This window comes from Lampetra fluviatilis, chromosome 58 (assembly GCF_964198595.1).
Source record: "Lampetra fluviatilis chromosome 58, kcLamFluv1.1, whole genome shotgun sequence".
Classification (NCBI taxonomy): Eukaryota; Metazoa; Chordata; class Hyperoartia; order Petromyzontiformes; family Petromyzontidae; genus Lampetra; species Lampetra fluviatilis.
In genome coordinates this window covers 187908-206417 of record NC_136332.1, presented here as the reverse complement: position 1 = coordinate 206417, position 18510 = coordinate 187908, and the positions used below count along the sequence as shown (strand labels likewise).

The 18510-nt window shown below is 47.2% G+C and overlaps 1 protein-coding gene and 1 long non-coding RNA gene across 2 annotated transcripts in view; both read left to right on the top strand.

Moving 5' to 3' along the window:
• Positions 1–52: 52 nt before the first annotated feature.
• LOC144950577 (uncharacterized) lies at positions 53–11047 on the top strand. The gene is made up of 3 exons (XR_013640388.1): positions 53–98; positions 6664–6740; positions 11005–11047. It is a non-coding gene; the product is annotated as an uncharacterized LOC144950577 (long non-coding RNA).
• A 1984-nt stretch (positions 11048–13031) lies between these two features.
• The window catches only part of LOC144950573 (uncharacterized), a 31936-nt gene continuing 26457 nt past the window's right edge, over positions 13032–18510 (top strand). Inside the window, exon 1 of the mRNA XM_078880710.1 lies at positions 13032–13098. The gene's annotated coding sequence lies outside the window, so the exon portion shown is untranslated. The remainder of the gene's footprint in view (positions 13099–18510) is intronic.

The window sequence follows — 18510 nt, the reverse complement described above, 5'->3', positions numbered from 1 at the left end:
TTTGGTTCTTTCGGTAAAGTCACGTAGATAGAAAAAATAATAAAGGATTTTCCAGGCACGGGAATCGGCAGATGAAGCCGATGTGACGTCACGCGGAGGTGCGTTGTGGAGGGGAGTTCCTTGATGACATGACGTTACTAGCGGGGTATCCTGCACCGCGCTGAGTATTGAGTAATAACGTCAGAGACCGAGAGAAAGAGGGAGGGGGGATGTTTTTAGAGTTTAAGTTTATTTAGATTTGTTTTACATTTCTACATCTATATTACAGAGCTCCGATAGGTGCGTGAGCTCAGGAACGAAAAAAACGTGAATATTTTAGGAAACAAGGACAATTCAGGTTAAGGAATAAGGATAGTCATCGACTTTACGAACACAATTAGTTCCTGGGACCCGTTCGTACGTTGAACGGTTCATAAGTAGGAACACAATAATGTACTGTATTTAAATGCCCATACGGTCAGTGTTTTGAAACGTGTTACGGTTCCACAAAAAAGGGAACCATTATTAAACTATAAATATACATTTGCATGGGAAAGTGTAAAACAATGGCATGAAGTAAATAAAAGAAAGTAACATGAAAACAAAACAATCCGTTTTCTTTACCTTGAGTCCTGATTCTGGTTTTCTTGTGCAGGAGAGATTAATGCTTAATTAGAATAAGACAGTGATGCAGGCGAGGATGGTGAAGGGCATTTTTTTAATGAGACTTGCTACATCAGGGGTGGAGGGAATCCCATTAGCACCTATATCTTTGCTGTATTGACATGGTCAAGGCTTATTTTACCATGAATAGGCCAGGGCTCTGGGTTGTTAGTTGTGCTTTCAGAGTCCCTGACTCGCAGGCTTGGGTAAAACTACGTGGCTGGGTGTCAGCGCCATTCCCTGTTCACCTTGGGATGTCCGCTGGCTCCCACATGATTTAACATATTTTTGACTACGTAGTTCGTGAAGTTTTCCATGGCTGTACTGGTGAAATTTACATCTGGTGCAGATACAATGGGAGGATGATCGAAGCCCGGGTGCGGTCAAAGGATGGCTCCATATTGGTCATCCATATTATGAATGCTGATGATCTGGTGATTGCTGCTCAGAGAAAGAGGCGCTGCTGCTGTGCCTGGAGTGTGTCACAAGATGGTGGAGCCTTACCATCAGCTCCACCAAAACTAAGCACCTGCCTGGGTATTTCGTGCCATTAAACACTCCACCCCTCAATTCTCTATTTGTAATGGAAAGTTGAGGGAGAGAATGGAGAGTTTTCCAGTGGAAAGTTTTCCATACCTGTGTTGTGGTGCAAACCACGACTCAGAGGCAGGTCTTGGAGGGGGCTTCCGCCAAGTTTATTCGGGGCTTACGGCTAAGTAATTACAGCTCCCGCCTACTGTCCACGGCTATCTATTTCCCCCCCAGGGAAGGGGTACTGGGAGTCCCTAACACCCCCCCCCCCACCCCCGGCTATCTGGGCTCTTTCCCCTGCACCGGCCGAGGGCTAAACCAACTTTTGCCGGTCGGGTGAATTAGCCTCGTGTGAGGTTATCCTACCCTGGTTCCCAACTCCCTCTCTCCTCGTTCCCCGGCTCCCTCGACGACCCCGCTTACGTCACGGGGTTCCCTTTAAATATCCCCTTGGGACATGACGTCACCGTCCCCCGAGGTCTCCCTGACCTCACTTTCTCCGACGTCACTCCCTCGGAGGGTGAGCGTGACGTGCCGTCACCCGCTACTCCTCTACACCTGGACAGTATGGTTATGACCAGCTCCGGTTTGACAGCAGAGGTCTCACTCCGAATCAGTCGGATGGCATATTTTCATCAGCTGCTTAACGCTGTGTGGAGGCTACCTGGTATGACCATCTAAACAGAAATCTTTGGGTCTTCTTGGCCCTCACTTTCTTCTATTCTTGCAAAACGTGGATCACTCTAATGGAACATCTGTGCAAGTTAGAAACATTCAGGCTGGCCTGCCTACGATCCATCCTGGGTTTAACCAGGCTGGAATGTGTGAGCTCACCAATATTTGAAAGATCTGAACACATTTACATTAGTTGAGCTCCTCTGGCAGGAACGGCTGCATTGGCTGGGTCATGTGGACTGCATGCCCAGCCACTGCATGCTCAAACAGCTTCTGTTTGGCCGGATAGGGGGGCTAAATGGGCGTAACACGGGCTGTAAAACAGATTGACTGATGCAGTAGAGGATGATGTGGAGCTCAGTGGACTTGCTGAAGACTGGTATCAGCGTTGTCAAGATCCGGAGGCTTGTGAAGGACAATACTTGGCAGTTGGAGGTAGTCACCCTTCAATAACGGAGGGCATATGAGCGATGCTCACAACAACAGGCAGAATGCCGGGTGGCTAAAATATAGCAAGTTGGCACAGTTAGTGCATCTGCCAGTCATCTCAGTCAGTCAACCCATGGCACCTGGTCTGTTCCACAACGTCCTATCAGCGAGCGTTCGACACTTGACTTGGCCTCAAAGTGCACCTAGCCTGGCAAAAGCGCCATGGGTACATCACTGCCATTTAGTGGCGAATGTTGTGTACAATGTGTAGAGTGTGTGTACACCGTGTGTGTACACTATCTGAATGATGCGTCTACACCGTGTTCTGTGTACACTATGACCATGTATATTGTGTGTGGTCTGCGTATTTATTGTGTACACTGGGTGTAGTTGTGAGGCTGGGTTGACCTAGGGGAGGCGCAGATCCAGAGCAGATAAGTGTCACGTTAGCATTTTTCGTGTGGCGTGATCGGAGGGCAAGTGAGCTAATTGAAGTAAAACTAGCAAGCACGTAACGTAGCATCATCTAAGCTTTATTTAAAATTTATTTCGTGAAGTTTCGATTTTTAGATGTAGTGCTTTAGATTTTCTGTTTAGATTTTTACTTAGACCCATTGTTTTTTAACGCACAATGGCCGAAGGAGAAGAAATGGATTTGGTGGCGGATTTACTGGCAAAGCCTTTTTCGAGAAGGACCTTTCAAGAAAAAGCCGGGCCTGTTGATATATATTTATCAGAGGTGGGACAAAGTCATTGTTATGCAAGTCCAAGTCGAGTCGCAAGTCATCAAATTCATGACTCGAGTCTGACTCGAGTCCAAGTCACATGACTCGAGTCCACATCTCATAGGTGGGACAAAGTCATTGTTATGCAAGTCCAAGTCGAGTCGCAAGTCATCAAATTCATGACTCGAGTCTGACTCGAGTCCAAGTCACATGACTCGAGTCCACACCTCTGATATTTATTATTATTGCTTGCTTTAGATCGTTGCTGCTGGTGTGAATGATATTCAGATTCAGTGGCCTGGCTGTGCCTTTGAGTGTGCATGGTGGCATGTGGGTTTAGGCCCAGCAGCTTGGTTGGAATCTGTGGGGAAGCCTGTTGAATTCTGATTGTGTTATTTGTGTTTTACGGCATTTTGTTTGCTTGGTGGTCTTATGAGTAAATGTGACTGTTTGTTCTTGTTTCTTTGATAATGCCATTGATTTGGGCTATGCGATGTCTATTTGTGATGCAGCATCCTGTCATACTGCGTAACAGTGGTACATCCTTGATGGTTTCAGTCACCATATATTCATGTCTCTGCAATGAGTGTATTTTATCTCTCATAGGTGGTTTAATTGCAAGAGGATAGCATCTTGCAATTAAACCACCTTCGAATAATCTCACCATGACACTAGGACTATAGACTAGTGTCTTTCGACGTAACCACCCCATATTCACAGCGACCGTAACCTTTATCGAGTGGAATAGTGTGGCCGACTAGTTTGCATCGCATTATGTTTCTAAGGTTTGTTGAGTTCACGTCTCCCATCTTCTTGCTGTATTTGCCTCCGTGCAGTTTGTCATTCTTTGTGTGCTATGTGCGTGATGTCCCTCTGTGTGTTCCCTCGCTATGTGTTTTGCCCCATTTTCACTTGATGAGCGCTTGTGTTGCGTTCGAAATGTCGTGATTTATTTGAATTGTATTTTATTCGTGATTTATTCAAATTGTATTTTATTTCTACACACGTGTCTTTCTTTGGTTCTTTTCGGTTAAGTCACGTCTAAAAATAAAATAATAAATTAAAATAACATATTACGACGTTTCGATTGCAACACAAGCAATCATCATCAGGTATAAAAGAAATAGCAACAAAAAATCTAACAAGAAAACTATAGACAGACATACAAGCAGACAGACATCACAACGGCACACAGAGAGAGGACACACATCGGCACAAAGAGAGGGGTTGTCTCTATGACGGTCCCTTAAATATAGAGAGGGGGGGCGAGAACGGAGAGAGGGAGGGGGCAGAGAGAATTAGCATATCAATGAGTGTACGCCAACGTACTGCTGCTGCTGCAAGTAAGATGACAATGTGGAACGCGCACGCAAAATTGAAAACTAGGAGACAGACACACGAAAATTAACCGAAATAACCAATGAGTATAGTAATTTCTGCAATCACGAAAGCCTCAATTCTAGATGAATCCACTTCTACGGGGAGGTTATCCTTACAATTGTCCATATTTCCCTGTGTATCTCTACTTGTAATTTTGCTTAGTTTTAGTTTACCGTGGTTTGTGTGTCCATTTTAGTTTTCCCATGTGCTTTCTTCGTTGTCGTTTCCCCATTGTTTCCCACAATTTGTTTCCTGCATTGGGCCTTCTCTACGCCCCTTCCCTCCCCCCACCTCTACAGCCTATATAAGTCCCTGTACGCTATTCCTCCGGGCGTCTTTTTGTGTGTGCCTCTCCATGTGTATGTAGGGCTTGAGAAACACACGTCAAGCGCTGGGTTGAGATGCGTGCACGTGGCGGACAGTGAGGGCAAACGGGGACACAGGGCGCTGAGCCACTTATTGTTGTTATTGTACCAATTAAGGTGGCGTGATAGTTAAGGGGGGCTGCAGGTGGCCGGGGGTAATTGAGGACGCAGGCCGGTGATTGGACGATAGGTATGGGTGTCTGGAATTGGCGTCGCTGTACCTACAACAACAACGCCACGTGGCACTGGAGGCTGGGGGATGACCCAATTAATTAAGGGGAATTGGTTCAGGGATAAAGGCAGAGAGCGTGGAGAGAAATGGGAGTTGGTGCCTGGGACGAGTGATGACCGGACGGAGAGACGGAGCAGCGGATAGAGTGGGTATAGTATAAGGTAGCAGTGGGCAAAGAGAATACAGTGTACGGTAGCAGTGGATAGAGAGAATACAGATAAAATAGCATTGGATGGAGCGAATACAGCATAAGATAGCAGCGGAGTAACGGACCTTGGTGGAGAGAAAGACAATGGAGAGCTACGACGGAGTGGGACGATAGAGTTAACAAAGAGCGACCGAGCTGGAGAGAGAGCAAAGAGGAGGATCGCTGGAGGAACAGGAGAGCGAGCGAAGCCAGTGGAGCGGAGCGAGCAAGCGGACGGACACTGAGTGATGTTGATGGGGAGTTGTGAGTTGAAGTATATGGAGGGGCATTGAGTGATGTCGACGGAGATGTGAAACTATGAGTTAATAAAGTACCGAGAAAGACAAAGAAGCTGTCGCGTCAGTACGAGTCCTACATGTGTATGTCTCTTGGTGTGGTGTTGCTCTGGTTGTTCCTCTGTGCTGCCTAACATCTTTCCCTGTGTCTTCTCTGTGTATGTATCTATGCTACCTTGGTACCTCGTGTCTGTTCACGAGTCCTTGTCCTCTGTTATACGTTGGTATGTTCAGCCCAGAAGATGAACACAAAATTTAGCAGTCTTTTGAAATACGTGGTCAACCAGGTTAGTGTCTAACTGTGTTGTTGGCCGACTGGTTTGTATCACATTATGTTTCTAAGGTTTGTTGAGTTCGCGTCTCACATCTTCTTGCTGTATTTGCCTCCGTGCAGTTTGCCCTTCTCTGTGTGCTATATGTGTGTAGTGTTGTAAAGGACGGACTTCTAAACTTCTTTATGGCACACACTTTTTATTATCTTAATACACAGTCCCTATCACACAAAGGGGTATATGGTCCCCTCACCCGTTACCCTAAGGAGACACAGCCTCCGGACCTTGCAGGCTATCTAATCTCCCTGCTATCCCAGCGTCCTCTGGCTGGACCTAGGGGATCTCTCCCCGACCACTGGTTACACTGAGCCCTAGCCCTGATAAGGGCTGGAGGGCTTGGTCCAGGGTCCTAGATTTCTTCGGCCGACTTGGGTCTTCGTGTAGCAGAACTGGCCAAGAGCTCTCAGCGCTCTGGCTTTTATACCTGTTCGTGGCCGGGTTGTCCAATCCCCGGCCACCTTGTGGGACCCTCCGATTGGTCCTTCCCAATCTGGCGTTTGGGTCCTACCTCACCCCATTTGACCCTGACCGTTTGATTGAGCGGGAAAACCTTGTTTACGATCTGCTCTCTCACAGTTTGCGAACAGCATGTAGTTAACACCACTACATGTGTAATGTCCGTCTGTGTGTTCCTTCGCTATGCGTTTTGCCCAATGTCAACCCAATGATGAGCGCTTCTGTTGCGTCCGAAACGTCGTGATTTATTAAAATTTTATTTTATTTCTACATACGTGACTTTACCGAAAGAACCAATGAGTGACGTTAATAGACTGCTGGGAACGAACTTTGTAAAATACATATACAATTTATGAAAATATACATTAATTTATATTTTTAAAAAAATCTGATTCTGACAATCTCTAAGCCAGCAGAGAATGCCTTGCTGGCCCTGACCGCCCACCTCTGGACTGGGGGAAAATGAAACCTCGTGTCGGCTCTACTTTACGTAGGTATACAATGTGCACACATCACAATCACACACAATATAAAAACATCACACACAATATACACACCACACACAATATACAAACATCACACCACACACTATACAAATGTAATAAGAGCCTATGTCGGATTCACGGGGTGATCGGCTTTGCCGGTCCCGCTTTACAGCCAATGGGGGGAGAGCCTGGGAGCATGGCCTCGGCGTGATCACGGGATGTCAGCTAGGTGATTGATTTCGTTGGTCTTGGCCTCAGCCAATGGGAAGACAAGTCAGGGGCGTGGTCCCGGGAGTTGATGGGGGGATCTGGAACATTCGGCGCAGGCTATTGAGGATTGGTTGGAGTGTACCACGTGACCCAGGCATTAAATAAGGGGAGAGAGGAGAGACACGGGGTCAGACACGGAACTAAGAGAGGGAGAGGCCACGCGCGAGTGGGGCTCCGGGTGCCACGTGGTGGTGGGTCTCTGGTGACTGTCTGCCCGCTTCCCGTTGCCTGCCAGCAACGGGGAGTGTTTGTGAACTGCAAAGGAAGTGAAATAAAAGGACCGATTCTACAAGCCGTCTCCAGCGTGTTATTACATTGGTGTCAGAAGTTCTTCTGGGACTGTTTGGACGATCTTCAAGATGTCCAAGCACCTCAAAGAAGAACCCACCCGACCCTCCATCGGAGGAAGTTGCGGAGACGGACGACGACGATCTGCTAGGAGCTACAGCTCCTCTACCTCCGACGGCCGCTCTCCTCGACGCCGCTCATCACGAATCCGCAGGGTTAATGACGCGTGTGTAGCCGCGAATGGGGGTAGCATGGATATTTTCGGTAAAGTTGATGTGCGAATTGCTATCGGTAATATTACCGCAGAAGGATCGGTGTTGATCTCGCGCTCACTGGCCGTCCCATGCCTATTAGGCACCGATTTCTTGCGCCGCATGCCACTTAAGATACTGGTCGACCAGGATTGTTTAGAAATGCCGGGGGGTCATAGGATGTCGTTCCTGCCTTCCCTGCTGGCCCGTTCGCCGCCGGGTAACGCTGTTAACGCCATGGTCGCTGCCACAGTAGAAGTTCCATCGGGCTCACATATGCTTATCCCGCTGCGTTACCGTAAACCCCTTCAGGTTAAGGATGGTACGATGGGTGTGTTATTATCCCCATCGAATTCGGTGTCTAAATCTTTTTCCTTGGTGGCGGCCCAAACGATCATACGGCCGGGTCAGGCCCCGTTCATACAGGTGTTGAATGGGGGGCCAGACCGGGTCGTTGTCCCGGCTGGATCGGTATTGGCTCACGCCACTACTGATTTCGCCACTTTTGACGGAAAGCCACATATTAAAACCCACACCGATGGACCGCCATGCGATCGTTCACAGGAACGGTGGATCGCGGACTTGTGCGGAGAAAATTCATCTTTATTAAACGCGCAGAGTTCTCCTTTGCATTCGTTGTGACTACAGTATGCTGACGTTTTCAGTAAAAATGATTTGGATCTCGGCTGCACGTCGCTTTTGTCACATCATATTGACACCGGTGCGACACCTCCGATTTGTATGCATCCGCACCGCATGAGCCCTGCAGAAAAGGAACACGTACGCGGCGCGGTAGACGAGATGTTGGCGGCGGATATTATTTCGCCGTCCAACAGTCCGTGGGGCGCTCCGGTGGTACTGGTTAAGAAAAAGGATGGTGGGACGAGATTTTGCGTCGATTTCCGCCGGTTTAATAAGATATCCGTGGCGGCCGCATACCCTTTACCACGGATGGATGACTCATTGGACGCTTTGTCAGGGGCAAAATTCTTCTCCACCCTCGATCTGTCCTCGGGCTTTTGGCAGCTCCCCCTCGATGACGCGTCGAAACCCAAGACGGCATTCCGCACGCCACAAGGCCTCTTTGAGTTTAACCGTTTACCCATGGGCTTAAATGCGGCTCCGGCGACGTTCCAACGCCTGATGGAACTGGTACTGGCGGGACTACAGTGGGAGACATGCCTCATATATTTAGACGATATTATCGTTTTTAGCCGCACGTTCGAGGAACACCTCCAACGCCTGGAGACTGTCTTTCAGAGGATGCGCTCGGCTGACCTAAAGTTTAAACCAAAGAAATGCCACCTTTTGCAACACTCCGTCCGTTACTTGGGTCATATTGTCAGTTCGGACGGCGTGTCCACTGACCCTCAGAAAACGCGATGTGTCCGAGAGTGACCTACACCCACTTCGGTGGGCGACGTTCAGCGCTTTATAGGCTTTGCACCTACTATCGCCGGTTTGTTAAGAACTTCGCCACGCTGGCTAAACCACTGCATATTCTGACGGGCAAAAATCAAAGGTTTAAATGGGGTCCGGAGTAGGAACGCTCTTTTCACTCGCTCCGGGATCACCTCGCCACGGCGCCTACGCTCGACTACCCAGACTTTTCCCAGCCGTTCATCCTTGACACGGATGCTAGCGATATCGGCATCGGGGCCGTTTTATCGCAACGTAAAGACGGGGTTGAACGAGTGGTTGCATATGGCAGTAGGGTTCTGTCCCCGGCAGAAACACGATATTGCGTGACAAGGCGGGAACTTTTGGCGATCGTGCATTTTGTTCGCCTGTACCGGCCGTACCTGTATGGAAGGAAATTCCTCGTTCGCACTGATCACGCGGCTTTGCAATACTCATTGAAATTGGACCAACCATCAGGCCAATTGGCACGGTGGTTGGAATCGTTACAGGAATTTTCCTTCGATATCATGTACCGCAAGGGTGCTCGCCACGCCAACGCGGACGCGCTCTCCAGGTTACCACCCATTCCCCCGTGCACTTGTCTGACGGGTATGCACCGCTGCGGGGCGCCGCTTACCTCGCCCTGTTCGGTTATGGGGGCGATGTCGAACGATGACGGCCAGGATGTGCCAGTGGATACTGATGATACCCTGCGGCTGCCGCACTTGGTTTGGCTACGCGAGCAGGAGGCAGATGCCTCTCTGGCTCCGCTGCGGAAATTGATCGGGAAACCGAGAGCTCATTTGGCGGGATGGAAGTGGCGGATGTTCCGGGGCCAGGCGGGACTATTAATGTGTACCGATGGATTGTCTGACCGACCACGCCTTGTCGTGCCTACATCCCTTCGCCATGATCTGCTTCGCGCTCTGCACGCTGACAAATTAATGCACCTCGGCGTGCAAAAGACTTTGGCCGCAATGCAGAAAGATTTCTTTTGGCCCGGCATGACGGCAGACGTCAACGACTTTGTCCGGTCATGCCATGATTGTGCGAAGAGGAAACCGCCTCGGAAACATTATGTGCCGCCATTACATTCCATTGAGGTATCCCGTATAAATGAATTAGTTGCTCTGGACATCCTCGGGCCGTTCCCTCCATCCGCTAGGGGCAACAAATACCTTCTGGTCGGGGTAGAATATTTTTCTCGATGGCCTATGGCCTGGCCTCTGCCTGACCAGACGGCCGCGTCCATCACCGATGCTTTCGTGAATGGTTATGTCATGGATAAAGGAGCACCCGAGAGGCTGCTCACGGATCAGGGACGTAACTTCTCCTCTAAATTGCTCAAGGATGTTTGCGCTGCGCTGGGCACAAAGAAAATCTGCACTACCCCTTACCATCCGCAAACGGACGGCATGGTGGAACGATTTAACCGCACCCTCTCGGCTATGCTTTGTCACACGGTCAGTGAAAAGCAGACCGATTGGGACTTGCACATACCAGGCGTCTTAGCGGCATACCGCATGGTTCCGCACTCGTCCACGGGATATTCGCCATTTTTCTTGATGTATGGTTGTGAGAACGTACCCCCCATTGATGTACAACTGGGTACGCCGAGGAAACAGCCGTCCCTTTCCTTGCGTGATCACGTACGGGACTCGCTTGAACGGGTTACAGAGGCGCGAGAAGCCGCCAGGTGTGCGACGGCCCGTACGCAGGCAAGGAACGAGAGGTGTGCGCGTCGATTGCGTACCCACATGCCCTGGTCGGTGGGCGATCAGGCATGGCTCCACTGCCCTCAGGTGCCGGTGGGCACATCCCCTAAATTGCACAGGCCTTGGTGGGGGCCTGTGACGTTGGTGGACATTCGGAACCCAGAGTGTTCGCGTCCAATACGGAAAACGTCGGTGGTACGTCCATTCACCGCGACTCAAACCCTACGTTGACCCGCGTACCGACACCTCATCTCCACTTGTTGACCTGCCGGGGTCTGCTGTGCCGAATATGCCGCTTTCCTCGCCCGTTGATCCCCAGCGGGACTGTGTTGTGCCACCCGCAGATGAACAGGTTTTGAGGGCTGCTGAAACCCCCGCCGTCCCTCCTCCAACGGGACCTGACCTGGACACGACCGTAATCGGAAATCCTCCTTCTTCTTCATGCCAACCACCTCCTGTTGATCCGGCGGCAAGGCGACCGTGCGCAGGAAGCGGAGAGGGTCCCGCGTCGCGTACGCGGTCGAAATCTCTTCCGTTTCGATAGCATTGATTGCCTTGCAGTCTCTTCCCTGTTGTTACCGCGCTGCAGGGGCGCCCTAATGTATGTCTGGTTATTCATGGGTGAATTTTAGCTTTGTTCGGCGCATAAACGCCCATTTCGCCCCTTCATGGTTAATGCGTCTTTGACGCCCTAATAAGCAATTTTATGGAATCGGCTTGTCACCCTTTTCCCAGCCGAGACGGCTGACTTTTTCACCGGGGGGGGGGGGGGGGGTGATGTAATAGGAACCTATGTCGGATTCACGGGGTGATCGGCTTTGCCGGTCCCGCTTTACAGCCAATGGGAGGGAGAGCCTGGGAGCATGGCCTCGGCGTGATCACGGGATGTCAGCTAGGTGATTGGTTTCGTTGGTCTTGGCCTCAGCCAATGGGAAGACAAGTCAGGGGCGTGGTCCCGGGAGTTGATGGGGGGATCTGGAACATTCGGCACAGGCTATTGAGGATTGGCTGGAGTGTACCACGTGACCCAGGCATTAAATAAGGGGAGAGAGAGAGACACGGGGTCAGACACGGAACTAAGAGAGGGAGAGGCCACGCGCGAGTGGAGCTCCGGGTGCCACGTGGTGGTGGGTCTCTGGTGACTGTCTGACCGCTTCCCGTTGCTGCCAGCAACGGTGAGTGTTTGTGAACTGCAAAGGAAGTAAAATAAAAGGACCGATTCTACAAGCCGTCTCCAGCGTGTTATTACACAAACATCACAATATATAAATACATCACACACGCAGATCACACGTACAATGTACATTCATACAATGTACACACACAACGTACAATGTACACATTACACACACACAGACCATACACATCTTAGGCGTATGTATATTAAACTTCTTTCGCACCGGACGTAGCCAACCGTGTACAAACGTATCTCGCACACAAATGTACACACAGCATACACAGTAAACACACAGCGTACACACATCACTCACAGTGTACACACGGTGTACACCAGAGGTGTGGACTCGAGTCATGTGACTTGGACTCGAGTCAGACTCGAGTCATGAATTTGATGACTTGCGACTCGACTTGGACTTGCATAACAATGACTTTGTCCCACCTCTGGTGTACACATAGTAAACACACAGACCACACACAACACACAATGTATGCATACAGTGTACACAGCGTAAGTGCACACAATATACACACAGCACGCACTGTACGTCCATGGAGTGTACAGTGTACACACACGACACAACACTCACAGCTGTGCAATATTCCTTAAGGACCCTGCACTGTACTCGTTTCCTACAGCAATATTCAGGTTGTTGAGCTCACGCACCCAAATTATATCTGTAAAATAGGAGAAATGCGAAAGAAATCTAAATAAACTTAGACTCTAAAACACAACACTCACAGCATTACTTTCCTCGCTCTCTGACGTAACCACTCAGCCTGGCGCCATCGGTGTGTGACGTCATGTCAGCTTGCTCACTGCCGATTCCCGTTCCTGGTAAATCATGTGGGCAAAGCCACGCCTATATATGGAATAAATCATGAACATAATTTATGCGTTCTAGATTTGAAGCTTTCGTGACTGCAAGGATTCATACTCTTAGTTCTTTCGGTAAAGTCACGTAGGTAAGAAATGAAATTAAAATTAATAAAAATAAAACAATAAAAATCACGACGTTTCGGAGGCAACACAAGCTTCCGTCTTCAGGCCTCCGAAACGTCGTGATTTTTATTTTATTTTTATTAATTTTAATTTCATTTTTTACCTACGTGACTTTACCGAAAGAACTAAGAGTATAATTTATGCGGTAAGAGGGTGTCCTTCACCAGTGACGTCATGTAATCACCGACACGTGTTTCTGCGTGACGTCACGAAACTCCAGGAGCTGCAGCGCTTTGCTTGTTACTCAGTTTGATCCGAGGTGAGTTGTTGACATCGTGGTTGTTATGGTTGTTGTTTACCCAGGTAAAGCTTGGTTTGTTCTTTCTCTCGTAGGGACACCAATTGAGTAGCAGCTATGGATCGATGTCCAGGTTGTGACATTGCAACAATACGATGTGGGGCCTAGCCATGCAGGGCTTGCCTCCTGCCCTTGCCTGACTGATTTGCTTGAATTGTTTAATTGTCTTAACCTACCTCACAAAGTCTCGATACTCGAGTTCAGAAGCCTTCTGACGACTCTTTCTGCACTCGGGGGTCCGATGCTTCTGCACGTATTCCCGATTGAGTCAACGATACAATTTCAGAGATTAGACGGAAGTGTTCGTTTCCCGCGTGAAGTCCATTGAGCTAAGAAACTCGTTTTCAAGGGCAGACAACAGCAAAGCAACGTAATGATAATAGCAATGATGTAAAGTTATACGCACTTAAACGTTAGTAATTTTAATAATAGAGGCGGTTTAAATGAGGACAGATGGCAGAATGGGGATGCCAAGAGACTAAACTACGTGGTTTCAAACAAGTTTGGGCAGCTACATTATATTATTTTGATCCAAATTGCGTGAAACCTGGGAAACTGTTACCCTAAGTCACTCGGACTCACACAGAGACCCACACCCTCACAAAGACACACTTGCACAGAGATGCACTCGCACAGACTCACAGATATGCACACTCACGGAGAGGCAGACTTGCACAGACTCGCACAGATACTTGCACAGACACACTCGCACAGACTCGCAGATATGCACAGACTCGCACAGACACACAGACTTACACAGAGACGCACAGAAATCCATAGGCTCACACACAGATCCACTCAGACTAACTCATAAAATTAATTCACTCACACAGACACACATACTCACGCAGAGACAAAGACTCGCAGACAATCAGACGTGCTTCGCGTTTTTGGATTGTCCAGTAGTTTAATAACAAGTCAGACAACGAAAGAGTAGATCTATGAACACATAGTCTTGTAAAAAAAAAAAATGCATGCGGTTAATACAGACTTGATACTTGTGGTAAAATATACCATGAGCACGATTGGTTAATGCTGACTTGTTGATGCCTTGCAAAATGTGGCGTGTTTGCAGTTTGGACTCATACACTTAATTTGTATTTATTATTTGTGAATTGCTTACCTTAAGTCTATTTTGCCAAAATGTTTTGTGGTTAATGCAGACATGATGCCTTGCAAAAGGTATCTAGTGTTTTACATCTAAACACCTATTCTTGGTTCTTTCGGTAAAGTCGCACCTGATGATGATTGCTTGTGTTGCAGTCGAAACATCGTGAGAATTTTTATTGTTTTATATTTATATTATTTTATTATTTCCCTTCTACGTGACTTTACCGAAAGAACCAAGAATATGAATCCCTGCAGTCACGCAAGCTTTAAATCAAAATCTAAACACCTATTCTCATTTTTCATACTCTGCCCTACCTGAGCTATAAGTGTTCGCCTTTTGGCGTTCTCTGGTCTAACACTGGTGAGACAAGGCCATAAAGAAGGATGTATCTGGTGTAAGCCAGTCAGTTCTAGAACAATGGTAATATTTTCAGAGCATGTTTGTTTCCAGGTTTTTCCACAAGTACGTGTAGTTAATGCAGACTTAATTCCTTGCAAACGCTATTTGGTGTTTGAACATAACACCTTATGTTTTATTGTCAGAAAGGATAAAGCCTATTCCTACTTTTTCATCATTTTTGATACTGCCAAAAATATCCCATAGATACATTGGTCAAGTGGCGCATTTCATCTGTTGATCCCACCAATGCGCCTGTGTATGGAAAGCAGGAAATATGCAGAACCTGCAGGTTAAACTACCAGAACTGGGGGTGAGGTAAAGGCAAATTTACCGACTCGCTCACTCATTCAACAAATTCAATCCCCCACTCATTTACTCACCCACTAACCCACTCAATCACCCACTAGCTCCCACACACTCACCAACTCATTTACTCACCCACCAAATCGCTCACCCACTCGCGCACTCAATCACCCACTTGCTCACATACTCGCCCACTCACTCGGCCACCCCACCCGCTCACTGACCCACATTCTCAGAATCAAAGTAAATGGTGAAAATTAATGATTGCTCAATCTGAATCCATCTTTTTTATTCAAATTTTGTATTTTTGTTTGAATGATGCGATAAACCGCGCCAAGTTTTTAACTTACTAATTCGAGCTCCTTTACTTGCTAATTTCTCTAGCCCCACCCGCCTCTGCACGCCACAAACTCTCTCCCCCTGTGCCAGCCCCCACCCTTCCCTGCACGCCACAAACCCTCCCCCCCCTCTCTCCCGTGAACTCCTACAGCTACGACTCGACAAAACTCCCCCCCCCCCTGCGTGCCTATATAAAGCGACAACAGCAGATTATTTTCTCACCTGAAGACGGACGCTTGTGTTGCGACCGAAACGACGTGTTTTCTTTAATTATTTTTTTTATATCTATGTGACTTTACCGAAAGAACCAGAGAGTATGGATTCCTGCAGTCACGAAAGCTTAAAATCAAGACTGAGTTAAGGCTAATTTAAATAAGTGCGTTTTCACGATTTGGATTGTCTTACTAATCAGGGTGGCTGCTACATTTCACCAGAGTGGTGAACCCACAATGCTGTGATTGGTGATATTTGCACAGCCATGGATTTAACCTGGTGAATAGTATGTTGGCAAAATCTGTCCTTGCACTGGGAGAGGAGGCCGATTGACCGACAGCTTGCAGAATCAGAATCTTCATTGAGACTGGAATAATCCGATGAGCTTTGCATTATAAACCACACAATACATTACAAAGATCCCCCGTATAGCCTTAACGGACTGTTAGGGCAAGTGCTATACTCTTAGGTTTTTTCGATAAAGTCACGTAGGTAAAAATAAAGAATACAAATAAATAATAAAATTTATACAAATAATAATAGAAATAAAATAATAATTCACGACGTTTCGGAGGCAACACAAGTCTCCGTCATCAGGTGGGACCGTCACAGCTAAAATTGACTGTATCAAGTGAGGCAAAATTCCAAGAGACAAGCTCTTAAATACAAGTTAAGGGGGAGGGGGGCTTATCTGAATGTGGTAGCCAGTGAATGGAACGTGGTGGGGGGGGGGGTCTAAAAGAGAACAATCAGTGTACCTCGACTTCGGGTTGTAACCGGTGTTGGCTGACAATCCAAATACAAAAAAGGCAGTACTGTTAAACGCTGGGGATGTCAACACTCGGTAAAGTAGAATAGTACCTTAATTCTATATTTGAAGCTTTCGTGACTGCAAGGATTCATATTCTTAGGTTTTTTCGGTAAAGTCACGTAGGTAAAAAATTAAAATTAATAAAAGTAAAATAAAATAAAAATCACGACGTTTCGGAGGCAACACAAGCTTCCGTCTTTAGGTGGAATCGTCACAGCCACGACAGCTGTATCAAGTAAATAGAGATTACAAGAGCTACCACTCCGTATATATAATGGTTGGAAAGGGGAAGGGCCAAGTACGGCACACTTTTTATTAATATGGTAAGGTGAGGCTTAAGACTAAGAATAGACTGCATAACAAAAGGCTGAGCCTTTGTTATGGAGAGGTACGGTTTGTGACTAAGCCTGGCCTACATAACAAAGTGTGAAAAAAGAAACAACTAAACCTGGTAAAACAAGCCTGGCTGTCTATCAATAACCTGTAAAGTTGTCTGTCAAATAAGATGGTCCAAATAAGTGTAGTTAAATCTTTTTTTCATGGTTAATACCTACGTGACTTTACCGAAAAAACCTAAGAATAGAATAGTACCTGTCAAATAAGATGGTACAAATATGTGTAGTTAAATCTATTTTACATGGTTAATAACATCTTTCCAATGATTACTCAGTTTGTACCCATCACGGTTGAAGTTATGTCTGTGTTTGTATATCTGGATGGCTTCGTGTACAAAACTTTGATGGTAGCCAGAAGGTTTGCAGAGCACCTTGGTCTTGGAAAAGACAATATCAAGAGAGCCCACAGCGTTGTAGCAATGTTCGGCAACGGCGGAAGACTCAATTTTGCCATGTTTCAGATCTGACTTGTGCTCGCAGACACGATCGGAGATATGCCGTTTCGTTTCCCCAATCTAACAATCACCACAGCTGCAACTCAGTTTATAGACTCCAGGGTATTGCAATTCAGGAATTGCATATTTTACAGATCCGAGTATCTGTTCATCTTGAGGGCCCGATGTAGATGTTTTAATTCACTGGCCAGGTGTTATTGGTCAGAAATGCCATGAGCTCTGTGGTATAGTGTTTTGATGAGAGAATTCTTTTGAGCCGGGTGGTGGTGGGAAGAATCAGGTTTCAAGTAGGAATCTGTGTGGGTGGCTTTCCTGTAGACAGAATGTCCCAAGGATCCATCAGGTCTCCAAACAGAACATCTAAGAATGGTAGTTTGCCATCATTCTCCACTTCCATGGTGAATCTGATGGATGGGTGTCTGGAATTGATGTGGTCCAGGAAATGGTTCAATGCTGGGAGGCTATGTGGCCAAATGACGAAAGTGTCATCCACATACCTCTTTCACAGGGAAGGACACAGGGTGGACGTCTGGATGGCGTCTTATTCAAACTTTTCCATGAACACATTGGCTATCACTGGTGACAAGGGGGAGCCCATAGGGGTACCCTCATTTTGTTTGTAGAAGGTGCCATTCCAGGTAAAATAAGTGTTGGTGAGGCAATGCCTAACCAGCGCAGGTACATCCGAATTCAATCCATGTTGGACCAAGTCTTCAATTATTGTTAGGGTGTCAGGCACTGGGACTTTGGTAAACAGAGATGCCACATCAATACTGACGAGGATATCGTCAGGAGATAGGTTACTCCGATTTGAACTCGATAATTTAGACAAGACTCTTACAAACACATTTAATGTTAACACAAAAAATGTCCCCTTCTGATTGGAACCACGTTGACAACATGACTGCTGCTTCTGCTGACTCACTGTCAGCCAAATGCAAAGCTAACCTGATCTCTAAATTCAACCTCCTATCAAAGAAGAAACCAGAGCCACACATCACAAAGCTGGATGTCAACAAGATGGTTATTAATCAGAGTAATATCCCAATTTCTGACAATCTAAAAACAGTACTGGCCAAAGGACTAAATTTCGCTGTCACTCCTAAACATATACCAGTAGAGGATGTGATTTGTCAGGTTGATGTATCCCTCAGAGGCATAGGACACATCCATGCGGATGTAGCAAGAGCTGAAATGGCCACTATTCTTAAGAACGCTAAGAAACCCCCTAGTAACAATAGCAAAAACGAGCGCTCTGAACTCGCGAACTTAAAAACGAGAGATGATATAGTCATCCTCTCGGCCGATAAGGGCAATACTACGGTCATCATGGATAAAGGCTCATAC